Source organism: Hemitrygon akajei, chromosome 13 (genome assembly GCF_048418815.1).
Source record: "Hemitrygon akajei chromosome 13, sHemAka1.3, whole genome shotgun sequence".
NCBI lineage: Eukaryota > Metazoa > Chordata > Chondrichthyes > Myliobatiformes > Dasyatidae > Hemitrygon > Hemitrygon akajei.
Window position 1 is genome coordinate 68,722,239 of NC_133136.1, and position 22,954 is coordinate 68,745,192.

Genomic DNA, 22,954 nt, shown 5'->3' on the forward strand with positions numbered 1-22,954 from the left:
GGCACCCCTGGTCAAAATTTCTGTTACTGTGAATAGCTAAGTGAGTAAAAGACGACCTGATTTCCAAAAGGCATAAAGTTAAAGATGACACGTTTCTTTAATATTTTAAGCAAGATTACTTTTTTATTTCCATCTTTTACAGTTTCAAAATAACAAAAAAGGAAAAGGGCATGAAGCAAAAGTTTCGGCACCCTGCATGAACAGTACTTAGTAACACCCCCTTTGGCAAGTATCACAGCTTGTAAACACTTTCTGTAGCCAGCTAAGGGTCTTTTAATTCTTGCTGGGGTGGATTTTCACCCATTCTTCCTTTCAAAAGGCTTCTAGTTCTGTGAGATTCTTGAGCTGTCTTTCATGAAAAGAAGATGGCGGCGCAATGCAGCGTGCAGCGGCCACTCCAGGATGAATATCTGTAAACTGTCAAGTAGGATGCTGTGTACAATCCTGATTTGATGGAGACAGACGTGAGAAGCACGGAGGAACATCTGGTGAAACTTCTGAAATGCCTGTTTCACTGCCGCTGATACTGTGTGATCGAAAAATCTCCGGAGAGGAAGGCCCCGAATCCTCGGCTTTGCCTGTTGCTTGGCAGTCGGGGCCGGGGTCGAAGCGCTCGGCAGAGATGGTGCTCGGTGCTCGGTGTCGGAGGGATGGTCGGAGGCTCGAAGGTTTCAGACGGACTCAGAGTTGGCTGTGGTCGGGTGCTTCCAGGATGCTGCATTGGCAAGTTTGCGGCGCTGGAGGTTCATGGCAGGAAGAGCTTTTCTTCCTTCTACCGTCTGCATGAGATGATGGGCTATCGGGGACTTTGAGACTTTTTTTTTACCATGCCCATGGTCTGCTCTTTATCAAATTACGGTATTGCTTGCACTGTTGTAACTATATGTTATAATTATGTTTTTTTTGTCAGTTAGTCTTGGTCTGTCTTGTGTTTCTGTGATATCATACTGGAGGAACATTGTATAATTTCTTAATGCATGCATTACTAAATGACAATAAACGAGGACTAAGTGTCCTCACAATCTAATCTAATATAATGCACTGCTCTTTTGAGGTCTATCCATGGATTTTCGATGATGTTTAGGTTGGGGGACTGTGAGGGGCATGGCAAAACTTCAGCTTACACCTCTTGAGGTAGTCCATTGTGGATTTTGAGGTGTGTTTAGGATCATTATCCTGTTGTAGAAGCCATCCTCTTTTCATCTTCAGCTTTTTTACAGACGGTGTGATGTTTGCTTTCAGAATTTGCTGGTATTTAATTGAATTCATTCTTCTCTCTATCAGCGAAATGCTCAGGCATCATCCTTGATGACGATGGCAGAGTTTGTTATCAAATCTCTGGTTATAGTCAATACCTGTACCTGGCTGGAAGCCCAGGAAGAGTTTATAAGTATATTACTCATTTAATGTTTCCCAAGTTACAGAAACTGCAAAGCTGAATATTCAACAAACTTGCATTCACCAGACATTCTCAACTAAAAGCACATGCAAAGAATACCTTCCCAATGGTCATGTGCACTACTTGGCTTAAACAAAGGAAGAGAGAGAAAGAACCTCCCACACATGCTCTCTATGTAACAGCATATTTAAAACTGGACACCAGGCAGCTAACAAACGGGAAAATCAGCTGCAGTTTCTAAATTAACCAATCACAATGGAAGAGACTTTTGAAAGTCTGAATAAATTACACCCTCACAGGACACTCCACCCCTCGAAAGTTACAAACGTGATGATCCAACCTTCCGACTAGCGTGTTTCCTATGAACAAAGCTACATATAAAACACAAAATTACATTACTCAGTACTGTAAACCAAACAGTCATCCCCAGGACACTACAGTAGTCTACTAGCCACCCTGTGCCACAACAGTCCACCAACCCCAACCTGGAGTGTAATAGCCAATGAGCTGGTCATCCCACTTAATCTTCTACACTGACTCTTAGTGCTAATCAATGAGGTGAGTGATGTTACCTGACCCATCAGGAGTGTAGGCGCAATAACAGTACAAGTGCCACCTTCCTTTGTGAACGAGTAATCTAAGGTCATTTGTCAGTTCCTGGGACAGTTTGGCCACTCCGTGCTGAGAAAGGCTATTGTTTAAAACCTTCCTTCCTTTGCAATAGCCCTCTTACTGGCCAGTGTGGGCAAGGTGCTCATCTAGGGAACTGGGGTGGCAAACATATGGCACCACATGCTAATCACACCACCCTATGGGAACCATGGGTAGACCAGTCAGTGCCGTTCAACACTCAGCAAGTGCCCGCTTTCACACCACCATTTGGCATAGACACAACCATCCCAGGAAACTGTTCCTGCTCACACTTGCCATCCATCCTGCAGCTTGTACCTGTACTTAACATGCCACCTACACCAACTCTCTGATGGGTGGGGAAATCACTTTAAGAGTTAGGATTTACCAATTCAACACATGGTATGTAGGAAAATACCAGCCCTTAAAGTACTTACTCCACCAGGGCTATTGTGGCTCTAGTCCCTGAAGGCTGTTACCATACTCTGGATTGAGGTTGGCTGGAATAGTGAACCCCCTGTCAGCTCCCCAAAACCAAAATGCCAAACCCTGAGAGGCCAGATAATTTCTCCAACCATCTCTTTCCTTGTCAAAGGGATCAATATCAGTGGCATCCCTTCCATGATGTAGTTAGAATTCCTCATACAAATTCAGAAGTCTAACTCATTGTTCCAGTATGCAAAATCAAATGCCATCACTAGGACTGCATCACAGGATCTCCCACCACTAATCCTCATCCACCACTTTGCCACTCTGTAATGCAGGGAGATATAAATGCACTTACTCCTGAGTAGTCACTGGATATTTAAAAAAAACACAAAAACAGCAGGACTTCTAGAATTACTCCCCCAATCCTCAATTCCCTCTGAAATATGGGCATCTCATATCTGGAATAAAGTTGTCCATATTTCTACCCCATCAACTCAAATTTTATGTGGCCAGTATGAAAAGTGAGTCATCCCTAAAACCAATTGTTTGGAGAAACAAGTAAAGTAACAGATTAAGACACAACAAACGTGTCACAGATGAGAAAAAAACAAGAAACAAATTAACTGATGAATCAAACACAAAAAACAGATTAGAATACAAAGCACAAAGCCCAAGCTGAACTCCTCTTCTTAAAACTTCATATAGAACTGCAAAAGCTTAGTACAGGCAGTTAATTTCTCACAGAGAAATAGCAAACTTATCAGAGAACAACTGAAGAGGAAGAGGAAGAGCAAAGTCCACACACACACACACACACACACACACACACACACGTACGTACGTGCGGCAATAAGGTGTGAAAGTTCTAACACACACACACACACACACACACACACACACACACACACACACACACACACACACACACACACACACACACACACACACACACACACACACACACACACACACACCAATGAGCTGTGAATGTTCTAGCCACTTACTGATTCCCACTGCTACTGAATGTTAGCCAATTTCCTTTGCAGGGAATCCTGAATGGAATGTGAGGAACCTAGTAGCGGACAAGAGGAGCCCTTAGCTGCAGAGGGCTTGAAGAATGACACTTCCACTTCAACAGCCTCCTTTTCTTGCTTTTCCGGGCAGTACTTCTTCCACTTTGCATAGAGGGTGGGGTGGGAGCCCCTTTTATCTGCTCCCTCAGCACTGAAGCTTTGTGCAATGCTAAAAAGATTTCTTGGCTGGACATGCAAAATCCCCCACTCCCCGTCTGCTTATCCAAATTCTATACCTGGCTACATGCACCCTCTTCTACATACTCCAAAACTTGCAATAATCTAATCACTGTACCAACAGCTTGTGCTATTAAAGACAGCACTACCCCTTTGGAAAAAAAAACAGTTACCATAACCCGTGTGTCCTACTACTCTAAAAGTTAATTCAATATCCTCTCAAACACGAGGAAATCTACAGATGCTGGAAATTCAAGCAACACACACAAAATGCTGGTGGAACGCAGCAGGCCAGGCAGCATCTACTGGAATAAGTACAGTTGACGTTTCAGGCCGTGACTCTTCATCAGGACTCTAGGCACGAAATGTCGACAGTGCTTCTTCCTATAGACGCTGCCTGGCCTGCTGCATTCCACCAGCATTTTGTGTGTGTTGCTTCAAAATCCTCTAGTGGGCTAACCCTATTGCAGTATAATTCTGTAGTAAGAGCCCACTATCTTGGAACATTACTACTCTCCTCTGCTGTGCTTGTCGTGGTTTTTCGTGCCCCACAAACGACCAGGAGACGCAGAAGATTCTTCAAGAAGTATTAAACTTTAATTTGCAAATCAAAGCTGAGACAGTCATTGAGCTAGTCGCTGATTGCCCACTGATCCTTGTACATAGCATTTTTTATAGCAATCTCCTGGTTTAGTTGCATTAGCATATCCAATCGGTCTATAGGTGCGTATCACAAGTATATCCGCCACTATTGTTTCTACCTATTGACTTAATCATGTTCTAATCTACATCTCTTAGCTACCTCTCATTAACACACCATTGTCTTCTACATTCTTAAGATTTCATTCTCCTACCAAATTGGGTACATGCATAGCAAATAGCAAGTTCAAACTAGATAATCTACATCAAAACTGACTACATAGTTTCGTTACACAGCAAACAAGTTCAAAGCAAAACATCTCTTAGCTACCTCTCATTAACACACCATTGTATTCTACATTCAATTGGATTCATGCATAGCAAATAGCAAACTCAGACTACATAATCCACATCTCTTAGCTTCCTCTTATTAACACACCATTGTCTTCTACATTCAATTGGATATATGCATAGCAAATAGCAAGTTCAAACTACATAATCTACATCAAAACTGACTACATAGTTTTCGTTACACAGCAAACAAGTTCAAAGCAAAACATCTCTTAGCTACCTCTCATTAACACACCATTGTCTTCTACATTCAATTGGATATATGCATAGCAAATAACAAACTCAGACTACATATAGCAAATAGCAAACTCAGACTACATATAGCAAATAGCAAACTCAGACTACACAATCCACATCTCTTAGCTTCCTCTTATTAACACATCATTGTCTTCTACATTCAATTGGATATATGCATAGCAAATAGCAAACTCAGACTACATAATCCACATCTCTTAGCTTCCTCTTATTAACACATCATTGTCTTCTACATTCAATTGGATTCATGCATAGCAAATAGCAAACTCAGACTACATAATCCACATCTCTTAGCTTCCTCTTATTAACACATCATTGTCTTCTACATTCAATTGGATATATGCATAGCAAATAACAAACTCAGACTACATATAGCAAATAGCAAACTCAGACTACATATAGCAAATAGCAAACTCAGACTACATATAGCAAATAGCAAACTCAGACTACCTAGTTTTGGTTAGATAACAAACAATACAACTTTTATACTCCAATATGCTCCATTCCGCTTGAGGTTTTAAATTCCATTCAGTAAGAGTGGGATACCTAAGTTTAACTGCAGCCATTATTTAAACCCTGAGTGCTCAGGCTTCCTGACCTATTATGCTCAAGTCAAGCAAGCAGTGTTCTCAGGGTGTTATTGTTCACGTATTCAGACAATAGGCTTCCTAAGGCACCTACCTCTATTAGATAGGCTCACTCTGGTACCTCCCTCTTCCCATATCCAGCCTTTTGTCTGTACCTATCTCCTAAACTTGCAATTTCTTTAGTGGAGAATTCCCTGATCTCTGTTATCTCGAAGATGCCCATGACACCATCCCCCACACATTCCAGATCCTCCTCCCCCTTTGCCTCCTGAGAGGAAGAAGGTGTGGGAACTTGTAATCACTGGACTGGACAGGTCCGTACTATTTTGTACACACAAGGGAGAAGGCAATCATTTTGAGGGATAAACCGAGGGGCCCACACTAACCTCACTTCCTCATGCAGCCAGACATCCTCATTCTCCAATCCTACTGTAGGATCATCACTCTGGCGCATCATAGCTCAAAGCTTAACAGGGTTGTGCTGCCAACCAGCTCAGCGTGCAGTATCAAACTGCTGTAGCTTCATTAGCTGACAAGCTATCTCTGTGTTCCTATCCTCCAACTTTGCAGCCATACCCGGAGCCATCAATAGTGATTCTCTCAGAATAATAGTGCTGACCAAGATATCTCAATTCATTCTGAAGACTGGCTATCATTTTAGACTGACATCTTATAATTACTGCAAACAGCCAGAATGCATCCCACAGCCAACCATCCAATCTTTTCTCCTAGGAAAACCCAACAATTTAAGTGTGGAAGCAATATGATGTCCCATTTCAACACCAGCAAAATCTAACTGGTTTGACTAATCTACCAGTGTTCCGTAACCCATCAGGAGACTTCCAAGGCCTGTGGTATTATCTGTCCAACCTGGGACTCTGCATCTCTCATCTCTCATATCTCTCATCACCACTCTTTTACAGAAATGTGTTTCTGCTCAAAAAGCCAGACCTCGCTTACCGCAGCACAAAATGTATTGTTGAATCAGGTTTGTGTGTCTGGTGAGTGAGACAGAAAACATCGAGTGAGTAAGTATATCAAGCAGTTATTTACAAACAGCAAACATTCAACCAAAATTTCATGTTCCCAATTTACAGAAACTGCAAAGCTGAATATTCAACAAACATACATTCGACAAACATATTTAGCTAAAAGCATGTGCAGAGCATATATTCCCAAAGGTCATGTGCAAAGCTTGCCTTAAACAGATAAAAGAGAGAGAAAGAACCTCCCACACATGCTGTCTACATACCCAAGATATATGAAACTGGACACCAGGCAGCTAACCAAAGGGAATTGCAGGTGCAGTTTCTGAACTAACCAATTATGATGGAAGCTACTTTTGATAATCAGAATAAATCACATCTCCCACAGGACAGAGAGACAGGGCGATGTGCAGGAATCATGTCATGAGGTCTCGAGGGGAGAGGCCATGCACAGTCAGGAGCTGTTAGAAGTGATGCAGCTGCCTGAGGTGATTACAGTAAAGACTCTCCAGAAAGGGGATAGTAAGGAGCAGAAAGGGAACAAGTGGGCAGTCATGAGTGTGGGAGCAAAAGAACAAGAAATGACAGGAATTACAAGTATACAGAAAGAAACCACAACTGCCAATTTAGTAAGATTACATGGAGATATGAAGGACTGTGCAAAACGACAGCAGCACACTGCTAATCAGAGTGAGCTAGAGGGAAATTAAATAGTTCTGCCACTGCCAGGTTACCAAGTCCTACTGAGGGTGCTGCCTGTAAAGGCAGGGTTTGCTCCCAGATGGATAGGACCCACAGCAAACATAAAAGCAGAAGACACCGACAGTGTGACAGAAACCCATGAATAGCATGCTAAAGTGTTATGTTAATGGTACTCTGTAATGATGGCTGTTTGCTGGAGGTAGATGATTAGTTTTATATCAGAGAATAAAAAAGATATTGTGAAAATATAATGGGAGGGATTTAAGTTAAATCAGAAACATCAGTTTTCACACCTTCGATGGCATGGCAGACTGAGAAGGATTACACACAGCATCTGAAGGCAGTCACCCCCAGCCTGAGTGGGGAGTGAATACAAATGAGCTGGCCCCTTTCTGTGGTTGGGCCAGCGAGCAACAGGATAGTTCAGAAGGGGGTGCCACTGAGGAGATGTCCTTGCAGTCATTCAAATGCAGACCACACCAATCCCTTCCTGTACATTGATGAGAAGGCCCTAGAGCCTAATGCATTGACCTTGCTGGTTCCCCTGAAAAGAGAGAGTTCTAGCTATGAGAAAATTAAGGGGTGAAGTCAAGGAATGTGACTAAGTTACAATCTGCCATCAGGGGAAGAGCCAACAGGCATAAGAACAGAACTGCATTTCCAAATTCCTGGAATGATCTCTCTGCTTGGCATTTTGTAGGTAGCGATTGGAGATGATAGAGTAGATGTACATGCACAAAAATAAATTGAAGGAAGTTCAGAGGTAGGGCATTTTTGCTGCTGTATTTGACTAGATCCTCCTCAAGATTGGCCTTTTCCGGTACAATTCTATTTTTGTGCCGCAGAGGCAAGAGAAGAGACTGTTAGAGTGATTTTGGGGGTTAGCACATCTAGCAATTAGCTTGACTGACTTCAGCCACCACCCTTCAGATTTGAATATGTGTTGAAGATTAAATTTTAAATACAGCTCAGAACAGTAAAATTCAGACCAGACGGACCAGGAAACAGGCTGCATGAACCAAATCAACATCACGTTTCATGGATATGACAATAATTAATACTTACTTTGGGTGTGATGGTGAGAAGATCCAGGCATTTGAAACTGTTATTTGTAGTTCAAATGAAGCACTGTAAATATGGATTTTTTTGAGTTGTCCTGAATTTTTCACTGAGCTTTAGCACATAAAATGTTGTGAAATATTTGCCTTTCTCTCGTTTTCTCTCTCTCATGACTACAAATGCTGTCAGCTTATTTGTGATTTTTGTCAAATAAAGAGATTGTTTTGTGTCTACCATGACTTCTCCCTGGTGACCATGTTTGCCCAACAGCAGAGAACATACCGAGTCTTCCCAAACCAGGAGAACTGCAGTTTTCTGAAGGCAAGATCTACAGTATTCAATACCAGCGATCCCGAATCCTACAACTAGTCCAGGTATGACCTATGGAAAGTCAATGTGAGGGCATAAAGGAAAATCCGAGAGAAACTAGAAAAAACAATCAGAGGCACGACATCTATGGCCTTTAAGGTGAAACTGAAGAGCATAAATTGTAGTGATGTTTCACTCATCAGTGAGATCAATACCTTTTATGCAAGCTTTGTAAGGAAAAATAACACTACACTTACGTGAATCCCTATGGCATCTGGTGATCCTGTGACCTCTGGCTCAGAGAATGAGGTCAGAATATCCTTAAAAGAGTGAACCCAATGATGTACCTGACTGGGAACTAAAATTCATTGCCACCACTGGCCTGAGTGTTCAAAGGTATCTTCAACTTTTCATGAGCAATCTGAGGTTCACACGGGCTTCAAAAAGTCAGCTATCATTCCGGTGTGTTTGAGATGTTGGTTATGTCTAGAATTAATTCCTTCCCGAGCAAGGGCCTGGGCTCATTTCAATTTGCCTACTGCCACAAGATGTCTACCGCAGATGCATTCTCACTGGCTCCCTACTTGGCTTTGGAGCTCCTAGATAACTGCAAGGCACACGTCAGATTACTGATTATCAATTACAATTTAGTGTTCAATGCCATTATTCCCTCAGTACCATTAAGCAAGTTTCAACATTGGGCTTCCATTCCTCTGCAGCAACTAGATCCTTGTCTTCCTCATCTGTAGACTGCAATCAATGCAGATGAATAATAAAACCTCCTTCTTACTGGCTATCAACACTGGTGTGTAGTAAAGCAAAGCTCAAATGCCATCTATAAATTTGCTGATGATACCACTGTTGCTTGTAGAATGTCAAATAGAGATGTAGACTTTGACAGGAGTAAGATAGCACTTAACATCAGTAAGAGTAAGGAACTGATAGCAGACTTCAAGAAGGGGACACACATCTGTCGTCATTGAAGGTTCAGTATTGGAAAGGGTAAGTAGCTTCAAGTTGCTGTGTGCCAACATCTGAGAAGACCTATTCTTGGCCCAGCAGACTGATGCAATCATGAAGAAGACATGTCAACAGCTGTATCTCGTCATCAATATGAGGAGATTGTCACCAAAGTTTTTTTACAATTTTAATAGATGTTTGGTGGAGAGCATTCTGACTGGTTGCATCAGAGCCTGGTGTGGAGACTCCATTGCACATAATTGCAAGAGGCTGCAGAGGGCTATAGATCCAGCCAGATCCATCAAGGGCACATGCCTTTCTGTCATACAGGGCATCTTTAAGAAGCAGTGGCTCAAGGTGCATTATTGATCTACATTCAAAAATTTAGGAAGATCTTCTTCCCATCTGCTATCAGATTTCTGAGCAGTACATGGACACTGCTTTGTTATTCTTTTATGTCAGCACTGTTTTTGTAAGATATAAAGTTTTAGGACGTTGTACTCTACTGTTGCCAAAAAGCCACAAATTTCACATTATTGGCCAATGATAATAAATCTGCTCCTGATTCTGGTGTGGATTCTTTTACTTTATCCATTCATTATGTGGTGTGTTGAATGATGTATGTGATCATGGTCTTTCCATGATCATGACTGCTCTTGGCAAATATTTTTACAGAAATAGTTTGCCATTGCCTTCTTCTGAGCAGTGCCTTTACAAGATGGGTGACCCCAGCCATGATCAATACTCTTCAGCAATTGCCTGCCTGACATCAGTGGTCACATAACCATGACTTGTGGCATGCACCAGCTTCTCATATGATCATTCACTACCTTCCCCCATGGCTTCACATGACCCTGATTAGGAGCTAAGCAGTTGCTACTAAGAGCGACCTCCAGGCTAGTGGAGAGAAGGAGTGCTGTCACCTCCTTTGGTGGAGACATATCTCCACCCCCTTACCTTTCACACATCTTTTACTTACATTTAACAAACTAGCACAAAATGTACTCAAAACTGTACCTCCATTCACTTTATTTATCTTCCTCTTTCCACAGATTCTGCCTGATCTGTGGAGTGTCCAGTGTGTATAGTTGTGCTTTTATTTATACATTTCCAGCATCACCTATCTTTTTCCTTCATGTTCGACAAGAAAATATGATTTGATTGAATGAGGTCACAGATTATTCTGAATCTTATCTTCTGGTCTTCTCAATTTACTTCTCTATGTTTTCTACTTTTTTTCATAGCCTTGGAGCTGAGGACATGGGAAATATTTAAATGGGAGAGTGGGAGTTATGACATTATTTCGCAGAAACTTGGGAGCATAATTTGGGAACAGATATACTCAGGGAAATGCACAATGGAAATCTAGTGATTATTTAGGGAGAACTTCCATGGAGTTCTGGATAGGGTTGTCCCATTGAGGTAAGGAAAGAATGATACGGAAGAGGAATCATAGTTGACAAGAGATGGTGAATATCTTGGAAGAAAGGAGAGTACTCAAGATTGAGGAAGCAATGATCTTTTAGGGCTCTGGCAAATTATAAAGTAGTCAGGAAAGATCTTAAGAAGTGACTTAGGAGAGCTAGATGGGGACTCAAGATGGACTTGGCAAATAGGATTAAGGAAAACCCAAAGGCATTCTATACATACGTGAAGAAAAAATGATGATTAGAGTGAAGATGGAACTGACCAGGGATTAAAGAGGAAACATCTATCTGGAATGAGGGAAATTAGTGGAGATTCATAATGAATGCTTTGCTTGAGAGTTCACACGTGAGGGGGACCTTGACAAATGTCAGGACAGCATAGAACAGGATAATGTACTAGAACATGTCAACATTAAGAAAGAGGATATGCTGGAATTTAAAAAATAAATTAGGATACATAAGTCCTCAGGCTCCATTTGAGGGAAGAGATTGCTGCACGGTTGGCAAAGATCTCTGCACACTCACTGGCCACAGGAGAAGCACAAGGAGGGTGACAAATGTTCTTTCTTTGTTCATGAAACGTAATAGAGGTAATCTGGGAATGATAGAGCACTGAGTCTTACTTCAGTGGTGGGTAAATGATGGAGAGGATTCTTAGAGACAGGATTAATGAGAGTTTTGAGAAGCATAAGCTGATTACAGTTAGTCATAAATTGATAAATGCAGAGCAGTGGATGTGGTGTACATGGGTTTCAGTAAGATGTTTAATAAGATTTCCCATAGCAGGCTTATTCAGAAGTCAGGAGACCTGGGATCCAAGGGAACTTGGCTGGATGGATTGGGAAATGTCTTACCACAGAGAGCAAAGGGTGTTAAATTCATACAGCCATAGTGCAGAACAGCACAGAAACAGGCCATTTCCTCTATCTAGTCCATGGCAAACTATTTTGCTGCCTTGTCACATCAACCTGCAACTGAATCCTAGCCCTCTATACACCTCCCATTCATGTACTTATCCAAACTTTTCTGAGAGTTTTTATTTGAACTGCATCCACAACTTCTGCTGGCAGCTCATTCCACACTCGCACTACCCTCTGAATGGAAACAATTCCCCTCAGATTCCCCTTAAATATTTCTACCTTTCATCTTTAACTTATGACCTCTACTTTTAGTCTCACTGAACGTCAGTGGAAAATGCCTGCTTGCATTAATCCTGCCTTTATAATTTTGTAAACCTCTATCAAATCTCCTCTCATTCTCCTACACTGCAGGGAATAAAGTCCTAATCTGTTCAGTCTTTACTTGTATCTTAGGTAGTAGATGAAGCATATTCTACCTGGAGGTCAGTGACCAGTGGTGTTCTGTAGGGATCTATTCTGTGGCTCCTGTTCTTGGTAGTTTTTATAAATGACTTGGATGAAGAAGTGGAAGAATGGGTTAGTAAATTTGCTGATGGCACTTAGGTTGGTAGTGTTGTGGACAATATAGAAAGTTGTTGTAGCTTTCAAAGGGACATTGATAGGATGTAAAGCTAGTCTCAATCTAGAAAGATTTGAAGTGATGCATTTTGGAAGGTTGAATTTGAAGTCAGCTTACAACATCAATATCAGGATTCTTAGTAGTGTAGTGGAACAGAAGGATCTTGGGGTCCATGGATGTAGATCTATCATTTTGCCATGTAAGTTGATAGGGTGGTTAAAGAAGCCATATGCTGTGTTAGCTTCCACTTCTTGGCTGATTGAGTTCAAGAACTATGAAGTATGCAATTCAATAAATCTCTGGTTACACCGTACTTGAAATATTATGTTCAGTTCTGGCTGCCTTATTACGTGAAGGATTTGGAAGCTGTAGAGAGTGTGCAGAACAGATTTAACAGGATGCTGCTTGGATTAGAGAGCTTGTCTTATAAGGATAGGTTAAAGAGATAAGAGTTTTCTTTTTGGAATGAAGGAGGATGCATGGTGACTTGACAGAGATATACAAGATGATAAGAGGCATAGATGGAGTGGATAGGCAGAGACTCTTTATTCCCAGGACAAAACTGACTAATGCAGGAAGGCATTATTTTCAACTGATGGAAGGAATGTGGGGGGGGGGGGGATATCAGAGGTAGGTATTTTATAAAGAGTGATGGGTATGTGGAACTTGATGCCAAGGATGTTGGTAGAAGCAGATACATTAGGACTTTTAAGAGGCTCTTTGATAGACACATAGATGAAAGGAAAATGGGGGCATATGTGGGAGGGAAGGGTTGGCTTCATCTTAGAGTAGATTTTTGTTCGGCTCAAATCATGGACTGAAGAGCCTGTACTGTACTCTGCTGTTTTATGTTCTATGATATTTTATTTACCATACTTCCAACACATTTACACTCTTTGCCTTCATTGGCCTTCCTTGCAACATACCACACCTGAAACACTTGTCCTGATATTATCTAAATCTTTGCATTATTAGATGTGTGGCTTAATTTTGGATCTTTCATTCACTTACAAATTTTCCTAGATCAACTGTTGGAGTCTTGTTAAGAAATATAACTATAATGTTAAAACAAAAATTTCTCAGACCTGGTTTGGATAGGCAGAAAGACACAGAACACAAATTATCTGCTTAAAACTATGTTTATAAGTAGAGAACAGAACAAGCTTTAAAATACCTATCTAGGTCTGCACAGGCCCCTCTCCTTACAGTACAGTCCCATTCTGCTGATCCACGGTGGTGGTCATGATCAGCCCATCGATGAGGTCTCGAAAAACTAACCTCAAACACCTTGAATGCTTATTTTATGTTCTCTCACTGCTGATATGGATCAATATATTAGCACGTCTAAATCACTAAACCAGAACTAATCATCACTTGTCACCACTATTCACGAGTCCCACTCCCATATTCACTGAACTTCCATGCTCCAGAGGTTGTGTTCCCACAGTACTGCACTCCAATGCTTGTACTCCCATAATAGTAATCAAAGCTCCTCCAGTTAGTCCTGTTACATTCAAGGCCACAGTGCTGGTGGGACATTCAACAAGCACAATGATTAAGCCTTTACAAATCAATAACTTTAAAATATTTCAAAATCAAGTGATGGATATGATTGAGGAAACAATTTTAAAAGAAGCAAAAGATCCAAGCTTTTATCAGAAATGGGCCCAGAACAGTTTTTTTTTAATCTTTACCACACTATATTGAAATTCAGATCATTTTAAGGAATCTATGAATCTCCATATCCATGTTCTTAGTGTGTACTTAATGTGTACTTGGTGTGTACAGTACTGCTGCCACAAAACAATGCAGCTCCATGTCAGTGTTAATAACTCTAATTCTGATTCGGTTTTTTTAATGGCATCAAATTCTCAATTTACAACTCCTCAAACATTCCCAAAACTTTGCTTACAACTTACAGAATAAAAAAATTACAAAACTGTCAGATTAACATTTTTTTTCTCTTTCCATCATGTCAGAGTCCTTTCTCCTTTCAGAAATTTGTAAGTTAAGATCTTCACTAATTCTCTTGTCCACCTTAAAGCAGTTTTATGACAAGGAAATGTTTGACTAATAATGAGGATACCAGTGCTGATAGTTCTCATTGTAGATGTAGGGTGTGATACATCCAACTGAGGTATGTTGAGCTGTGAGCCATGTCATGGAGGTAATAAGGTGGAGCTGGAAGTGAGCAAGTTGGATTCTATTATGGAAGCAATCAAATTTTGACTCTGTATTATGATCAGATTTTGTGCCCTTTTTCTTGTCTGAAAATGAGATATGGACAATATCCACAGAATGATGTAGATTCCTGCCAACCCACTGAAACTAGAAGCTTTCTTCCTATTCCTTTCTGTTGTGGTGAAGTTAGCACTTAAGAAAGTAGCCAAGGCAGGACTATGCTTCTGCTTTGTGTACATTCCTGTCCTATTTTAAGATCAATTCATTCATTATATTGATGATAGCATTCATTCATGGTACATCACTTTTATTGTCCCAGGACCTAGTGACAGAAGAAGTGTTGGCTAACTTTTATTTCAAAGTATTATCCACTGAACCCACTCAAAAAAAATCTAGAAATGGATACGTTGGGTTGGAACAGTGGTGACGCTAGTAGAAAGGAAACGTGATGAATGTGGGATTAATGTAAATGGCTGGTTGAGGTTCAGCATTGACTCGACGGGCTCAATATTCCTGTGCTTTGTCTCACTATGGATTCTATCTGCACTGCATTATTATAGCCTATAGCTGGTCTAAAATAAGCAAGAACATTTTCATTTTCAGTATTGTTGTAGTGGATCTTAAGTGAGGAAAGTGCATGCTTGGTGTCAAACGAGGATGCAAATGACCTCTCAATCCTCTTCTGGATTCACCACTGAAGTGAGGAACTAAGAAAAATATGAGGGACAAAAGGGATTAGGAGTTCTGAGTTAATTTTAATCCCTAGCTCAAGGCAATTCCAGTGGATTGACTGTCACTCTTAGTGAGCTGGCTAATTTATCCAAGATAGATTAACCTTTCTGATCCTTTCCAAATTAGTCCACACAGCCCAACTACCCCTTAATCTGTCAGCAATCATCTTTAAAAAGGACAAACATTTATAAATTTGTGCAAATAAATACAGTATAGCTCTAAACAGAAACTAGAGAAATTAAAGAATACAAGGTGTGAATGTGTCTTGATTTCCTCTTCATGTATGCAACACAAGTTCAAGTAGAGGAATTAAGACAACTTTATTAAATTCCTAAACAATTTGGATCTTCAGACATAATACGTTGATCTGTTTAATAGATGAAATTCATTATTTCCTTGGGGAGTTTAATGCTCAGCATGATTTACATGCTGCTAAATTCTTATAACACAGCAATTCATTCAGTCATATTCTTGGTCTGTAGATCTGTCCTATTAACTAGTTGCCCAATATTGGAGGAAATGGTGCTTGTCATTTTAGAAGATTGTGATGGTATTAGGTTGACTGTTCGCAAAGCCCTGAACTCTAAAGGAGATTTAAAACCCTATCCAATATAGGTATCTATAGGTGCCATCACTATATACTATATCACTATATCACTTCAAGGACCAGCCTACTTCCCTGTCTAATCTTTGTGGCAAGGTCTAGCTGCTATTTCCCACTGCTTGAGTGGTGGGTCCCCCTCTCTACCAAGGAGATACTTTTAGGCTAATAAAGCAGTTTAAATACAGCTTATTTTATATTTGATGTACACTTTTAAATTTAGACAAATAGTTCTTAATGCATATTTAACATTCACATTATGAAGAAAGCATGGCAGTGCCTCTACTTTGTCATATGTTTGCGAAAACTTGGCATGTCATCTAAAACTTTGATAAACTTCTGGCTGCATCACAGCCTGGTATGGAAGCACCAATGCCCTTTTATTAAAAAGTCTACAAAAAGTAATGGATATGGCCCAGTCCATCACCATTATTGAGCACATCTACATGAAATGCAGTCGCAGAAAAGCAACATCCATCATCAAGGACCCTCATCTTCCAGGACATGCTGTCTTCTCATTGCTATCATCAGGAAGAAAGTATGGGGGTCTCAAGACCTGTAACAACAGATTTAGGAACAATTACTGCCTTCAACCATCAGGCTCTTGAACCAGAAGGGACAACTTCACCCACCTTTACTCACCCTATCACAGAAATGATCCTACAAGCAATTGACACACTTTCAAGAACACTTCATCTCATGTTCTCAATATCTATCTATCTATTTATTTCTCTTTCTTTTTGTATTTGCACAGTCTGTTGTTTTTTTTTTGCACATTGGTTGTTGTCGGTCCTGTTGGGTGCAGTCTTTTGTTGCCTCTAATTGTGTTTCTTGTACTTACTGTGATTGCCTGCAAGAAAATGAGTCTCAGGATTGTATATAGTGATATATATGAATCTTGATAATAAATTCACTTTGCACTTTGGAAGTTATTGAATGAATTCAAGTTTTTCTTTCTGTCACTATAATGGGCTGAGTTGATCAGACCCAAACTATTTGAGTGTACAGGAGAAGTGATTGTAAGCATACAAGGACAACAATGTAACTTAAACCTAATTTATCATCATCAAATGGAAAGCACAAATAAACCACACAAGATGTGTGTCACCAAAATTTCCATAAAGACTTCTGAGCTCACTATTCTTAGTCACTTCCTTGTTGCTGTGGTCAGGGGAACTTTGAATTCCAACTCATTCATGAAGCCACCACTGGGTCACAGGCACCGATTATGATTTGGCCCCCTTGAAGTCCAATGAAACTGTGAAGGAAGCCTCATTAAATACAAGCTTCACTAGTGTAGAACAACCACTGGAGAGACAAACACTTTGATCTTTTTTTCTCAATACTATTAACGCAGCCTGGTTTCTTTCAATCAAACAATACATACGTCCATCAACACAGCATACCTTCATAAATCAATTAGAGACTTTAATTTTCACTCTTCATCCATTAGTCCACCAATGTTTTGGACACAACATACCTCGGACTCTCAAAATAACATTAATATGACATATGAGTGATAAGCCTGAATGCAATGAGACACCAAAAAGGAATCCATCAACTTAGCTCTCAAAGTAACCAACATTTAGTCATTAACAGACAATAACAGACCTGCAGTGTTTATGTTGTACAGAAGCTCTGCAAATATTATTTACCAACAGACATACAGACCCCACATGTGAAGGGTTCCAAAAGAGTTAAATGGTCTTTTGAACTGTTCAGACATTCATTCAATATTTTACAAAATTTAATATAATGTAGCCAACCTGACTTTATGTCATTCTTCATCTTATTCTTAACAATCCCCAATTCTTTCTAACATTTATATTATTTTGCTATTATCTGTATGTGATGCTTTCAGATATCTTTGTTGGAATAAAATAATTCACACAGATGGTCTAAAGGGTTCTAGTGACAGAAAGACTGATCCATAGATCAGCATGGCAAGGGTTGACTCTGAGTCCACAAATATCTGAACTATTGATTGATCAACTATACCTATCACTATGTTTGACGCATTAAGTGAAAAATTCAGTCTGGTCTGCATGCTTCCATAAACTCTGCCACAATGGTGCAAATAATTTAGCAAGTGTTTTTGATTTGATGCATGTCAGTTAATATAATCCCATTGTCTTTACTTTAAATAAACATGTGGCAACAAGACATCACTGTTTATCTGGCAAACACGGAGAAATCTGCAGATGCTGGAAATTCAAGCAACACACACAAAATGCTGGTGGAACGCAGCAGGCCAGGCAGTATCTATAGGGAGAAGCGCTGTCGACGTTTCGGGCCGAGACCCTTCGTCAGAACTAACAAAGTCCCAACGAAGGGTCTCGGCCCGAAACGTCGACAGCGCTGCTCCCTATAGATGCTGCCAGGCCTGCTGCGTTCCACCAGGATTTTGTGTGTATTGCTGTTTATTTGTTTACAATAAGAAGATAAGCAAAGAATATTGTTTATAAGTGAAACATTGTTGCAAACAGCTCTGACCCTTTGGAAAGGTCTCGCCATTGTGCTATAAAGCTGAGGTTAGCAATGAACATCTCAGACCTGAGAAAGTGAATATCCATCACAACACATGGACTGAATCTTATCTCCAAGAAACTGTTGGACTGAAGTGAAAACACAGAAGATTCTATAGAGAAACTGAAATTAAAGACATCCAATTTTAATGGGTTTTGGGTTAATGACTTGACTACCAAATTAATTTGAGGAAACGACCAAGCATTTTCTGAAACTGCAGATCCACCTGCACAAACCAAACCATCTAACTCATTCTTATTTTAATGAAGCACGAGTAAGAACTTCCTCAATAGAGTTAGTTGCTACCTCAATGGTGAGACCTGTTTCATGCACAGACTTTCAATCACAATCTCTGGGGAAATGCCCGGACTGCAGTCAAGCCACAAACTCAAACTGAAATAGGCAAAGAAACTGAATTCAGCTGATATTCTGTTTAATGACAAGTTTAATGGATGCACAATTTTCATTATGGCTTGTAAATCTATTTTCTTTTGACCCAAGAATTTGAAATTATTCTTGCTTTCCCAATTTTGTTTGTAGATTCATTTGTAACTGTTAAGCATGCTCCAAACAATCATTCAATGAACAGAAGTAATATTAATGGGGAGGCAGAGGATGTGGATGAGGTCCTCAATGAGTACTTTATCAAGGAGAAGCAAGTGTAGCATAAGGAGATCAGTGAGAATGTATTGATATGCTAGAACATTTTGAGGTATAAGAGGAGGTAGTGTTGGGTCTGTTAAAGAGCGTTAAGATGGATAAGTCCTCAGGGTCTGATGGAATATACCTCAGGATATTAGGAGAGGAAGAGAATAGAATTCTGGGGGCCTTGTCCAATATCTATGGTCCCCTCTACCCACAGGTGAGGTCCTAGAGGACTGGCGAATAGCTAACATTGTTCCATTGTTCAAAGTAACAGGGGATAATACTGGAAGCTATAGACTGGTGAATCTCATATCAGTGGTAGGGAAGTTACTGGAGAGAATTCTTAAGGATAGGATAAATGAATATTTGGAGAACTACTGTCACTCATTCTTTGGGGTACCCTTCTGTTTTCGTTGATGTCTGTGATATGCAAGAATTTCAGGTTGTATATTGTATACATCTTCGGATATTAAATGGAACTATTGAGCTATTGAAAAATAGAGCATATACTGAATCTGATCTCCAAGAAAGGTTTGATAGGATTGTAGAAAAGAAACGTTACAGCTCTGAAAATTATTCTTTCACCATTCAATGATAATCTGATAATCCTGGAAATTGAGTAAGACTGTTTGCAGTGGTGTACACTGTGTTATAAATATAGTTTGCTTTGTAAACAGATATGGCAACATGCTTTTTAATAAAAGGAACATGAGCTGCAAAATATTTTCATAATAATCATCATTAAAATTTAACAAAGTGATTTGTTTTTCACAAGATTTATAGTGTGTGCATATATATATAAATGTTGAATCCCTCAAAGGATTGGAATCTCCAAGTCCATTCTCCAAAAACTGCAAATCCTTCTTTAATTCAGTTCACATCACTTACCAGCAGTGCTGTTGTTTTGCCTGATGAACAGTTTTGCTGACAATGCATGAGTTGAGGCAGTCACTTTAGTGGAGAAAGTGCAAAAGGATGAAATTTCACAAAATGTACACTGAGTAAGTGGCATCTAATTCTCAATTTCCTGATTTTTGCTGAAATGGAATGAGTGCCAATCTCTTGAAGAGTAAAGTGATGATCAAATAATTACTATGACATTACTGTCCCTGATAACCAGCCGCGCAATTGAAAATAAGTTGGTGCTTGTGCAATCGCCTGTCCCATGTGCGTGTGATAGGGACTCAGCAGGAAAATTTACAGACTTTTATCTTAGATCAGTGATAACCTGGTTATATACACACACAACCACCTGCATGGACATTGTCGGGTTAGATTTCAAATGGTAGATAATTCAACTTTGGAGATCCGAATAAGAACAACTAATTTGATCACTGAATGAAACAACAACCACAATACTGCCATTTATCATTAAAAGCAGGAAATGCACACTATAAGCAAGAGATTTTGCAGATGCAGGAAATCCAGAGAAACAAACACTAAACACTGGAAGAACTCAGCAGGTAAGGCAGCTTCTATGCAGAGGAATAAACAGTCAATGTTACAGGGTGAGACACTTCTTCAGGACTGGAAGGGAACAAGTTACCTTATTTATAAAATAAAAACTGGATTTTTCAGCAATAAGTTTCTCATGTTTAGGTTGGCATTGACTTCTTAAGTTCTTAAAATATTTCAGGAATATACTTGCATCTGTAGTGTGTCAATAAGTTTTAGTAATACAGTGAAACTTGGATGCACCAAATTACTATGTAAACATAGAAAGGTTACAACATAGTGATGATTTGTTAGTTATTCATTGGCAAAACTTATGTTGAATGTCTATTCCTAATTTCCCCTTGTACTGTGTAAATTGATGTCAGAGGCTAATTAATCATAAACAGAATCAGAATTACTTTACTGCTAGGACGTGAAACATGCTACAATTGATTGTGGTTTGTTGCCAAGCATAAAACATATGACAATACCATAACAGACAACACAACACAACACAACAGCAACCAACAATTGACAAGACAATAGTACAAACAGTCATGAGCAATCAACAATGAGCAGAATGGTCACATGCACAAATAAATGTGAATATATGAACAGATTAAATAATTAGCTACAGAACAAGGAGGGCAAGAAAGACGATATAACTGATGCTGTGCAGAAACATTCAGGGTATTATACTTGAGTGAGTTTTGTTGAAAAGCTGAATAGCTACAGAAAAGAAACTTTGGAGTCATTGAGTCATAACGTATAGAAAACTACAGCAAGGAAACAGGCCCTTTGGCCCATCTAGTCTATGACTAACCAGTTGAACTGCTAAACACATTGATTCGCATCTGGAACATAGTCTTCCATACCCCTCCCATCCGGGTACTTTTCCAAACTTTTCTTAAACATTGAAATCTAAATTGCATTCACCATTTGTGCAGGCAGCTCGTTACTCATTCTCACCACAGTCTGAGTGAAGAAGTTTCCCCTCATGTTTCCTTTAAACATTTCACTTTTCACCCTTAGCCCATGACCAGTAGTTGTAGTCTCAACCAACCTCAGTGGAAAAAGTCTGCTTGTATTTACCCTATCAATACCCCTTTAAATTTTGTATACGTCTATCATATCTCCCCTCAATCTTCTATGTTCTATGGAATAATGTTCTCAACTATTCAATCTTATGTTATAACTTGTGTCCTCCAGTCATGACAACATCCATATAAATTTACTCTGTACTCTTTCAATCTTATTTACATCTTTCCTGTAGGTAAGTAAGCGAAACTGCACACAATCCCATCCTATCTTCAGTACTCAATACTTTGATTTATGAAAGCCCTTGTGCCAAAGCTTTCTTTGTGATCCTATGTGCTGATCATTGATGCCACTTTCAATGATTATGGATGGTATTCCCAGATATCTTTGTTCTACCACATTCCTCAGTGTCCTATTGCTCATTTTGTAAGACCTTCTTTGGTGGGTCCTCCCAAAGGGCAAAATGCCATACTTATCTGCATTAGATTCCATCTGCTATTTTTCAGCCCATTTTTCTAGTTGGTCCAGATTCCAGTGCATGCTTTCATAGTCTTTCTTGTTGTCCAGTACACTTGCAATCGTGGTGTCATTCGCAAATGTTCTGATCCAGTTAACAACATTATCATTCAGATTGTTGATATAGATGACAAACAACAATGGACCCAGCAAGGATCCCTGCGGCACTGCATGAGTCTCAGACCTCCAGTCAGAGAGAGATAACCATCTATCACTGCTCTTTGATTTTTTCTGCAAAGTCAACCCTTAATTCAATTTACTACCTCATCTTGAACGCCAAGCAACTAAACATTCTTGGCCAACCTTCCATGCAGGACCTTATCAAAGGCCTCACTAAAGTTCATGCAGACAACATCCATTGCCTTGCCTTTATCAATTTTTCTGGTACCATCCTTTAAAAACTCTATAAGATTGGTTAGACATGACCTCCTACACACAAAACCATGCTGACTATCCCTAATCAATCCCGGTTTATGAAATACTTATATATCGGGCCCCTTAGAATACCTTCCAATAACTTTCCCACTACAGATGTCAGGCTCACCAGTCTGTAATTTCATGGTTTATACTTAAACAGCAGAGCAACATTAGCTATCCTCCAATCCTCCAGACTTCAGCTGTCTCTAAGTATTATTTAACTATCTCTGCTAGGGCCCCTGCAATATCTGCACTTGTTTTGTCAGGCCCTGGGTATTTGTCCATCCTGATAGTAAGCACTTCCTCCTCTGTAATCTGTATAGGGTTCATAGCCTCGCTGATGCTTTGTCTCACTTTTATAGACTCTGTGGCTGTCTCTTGACTAAATACAGATGCAAAAAA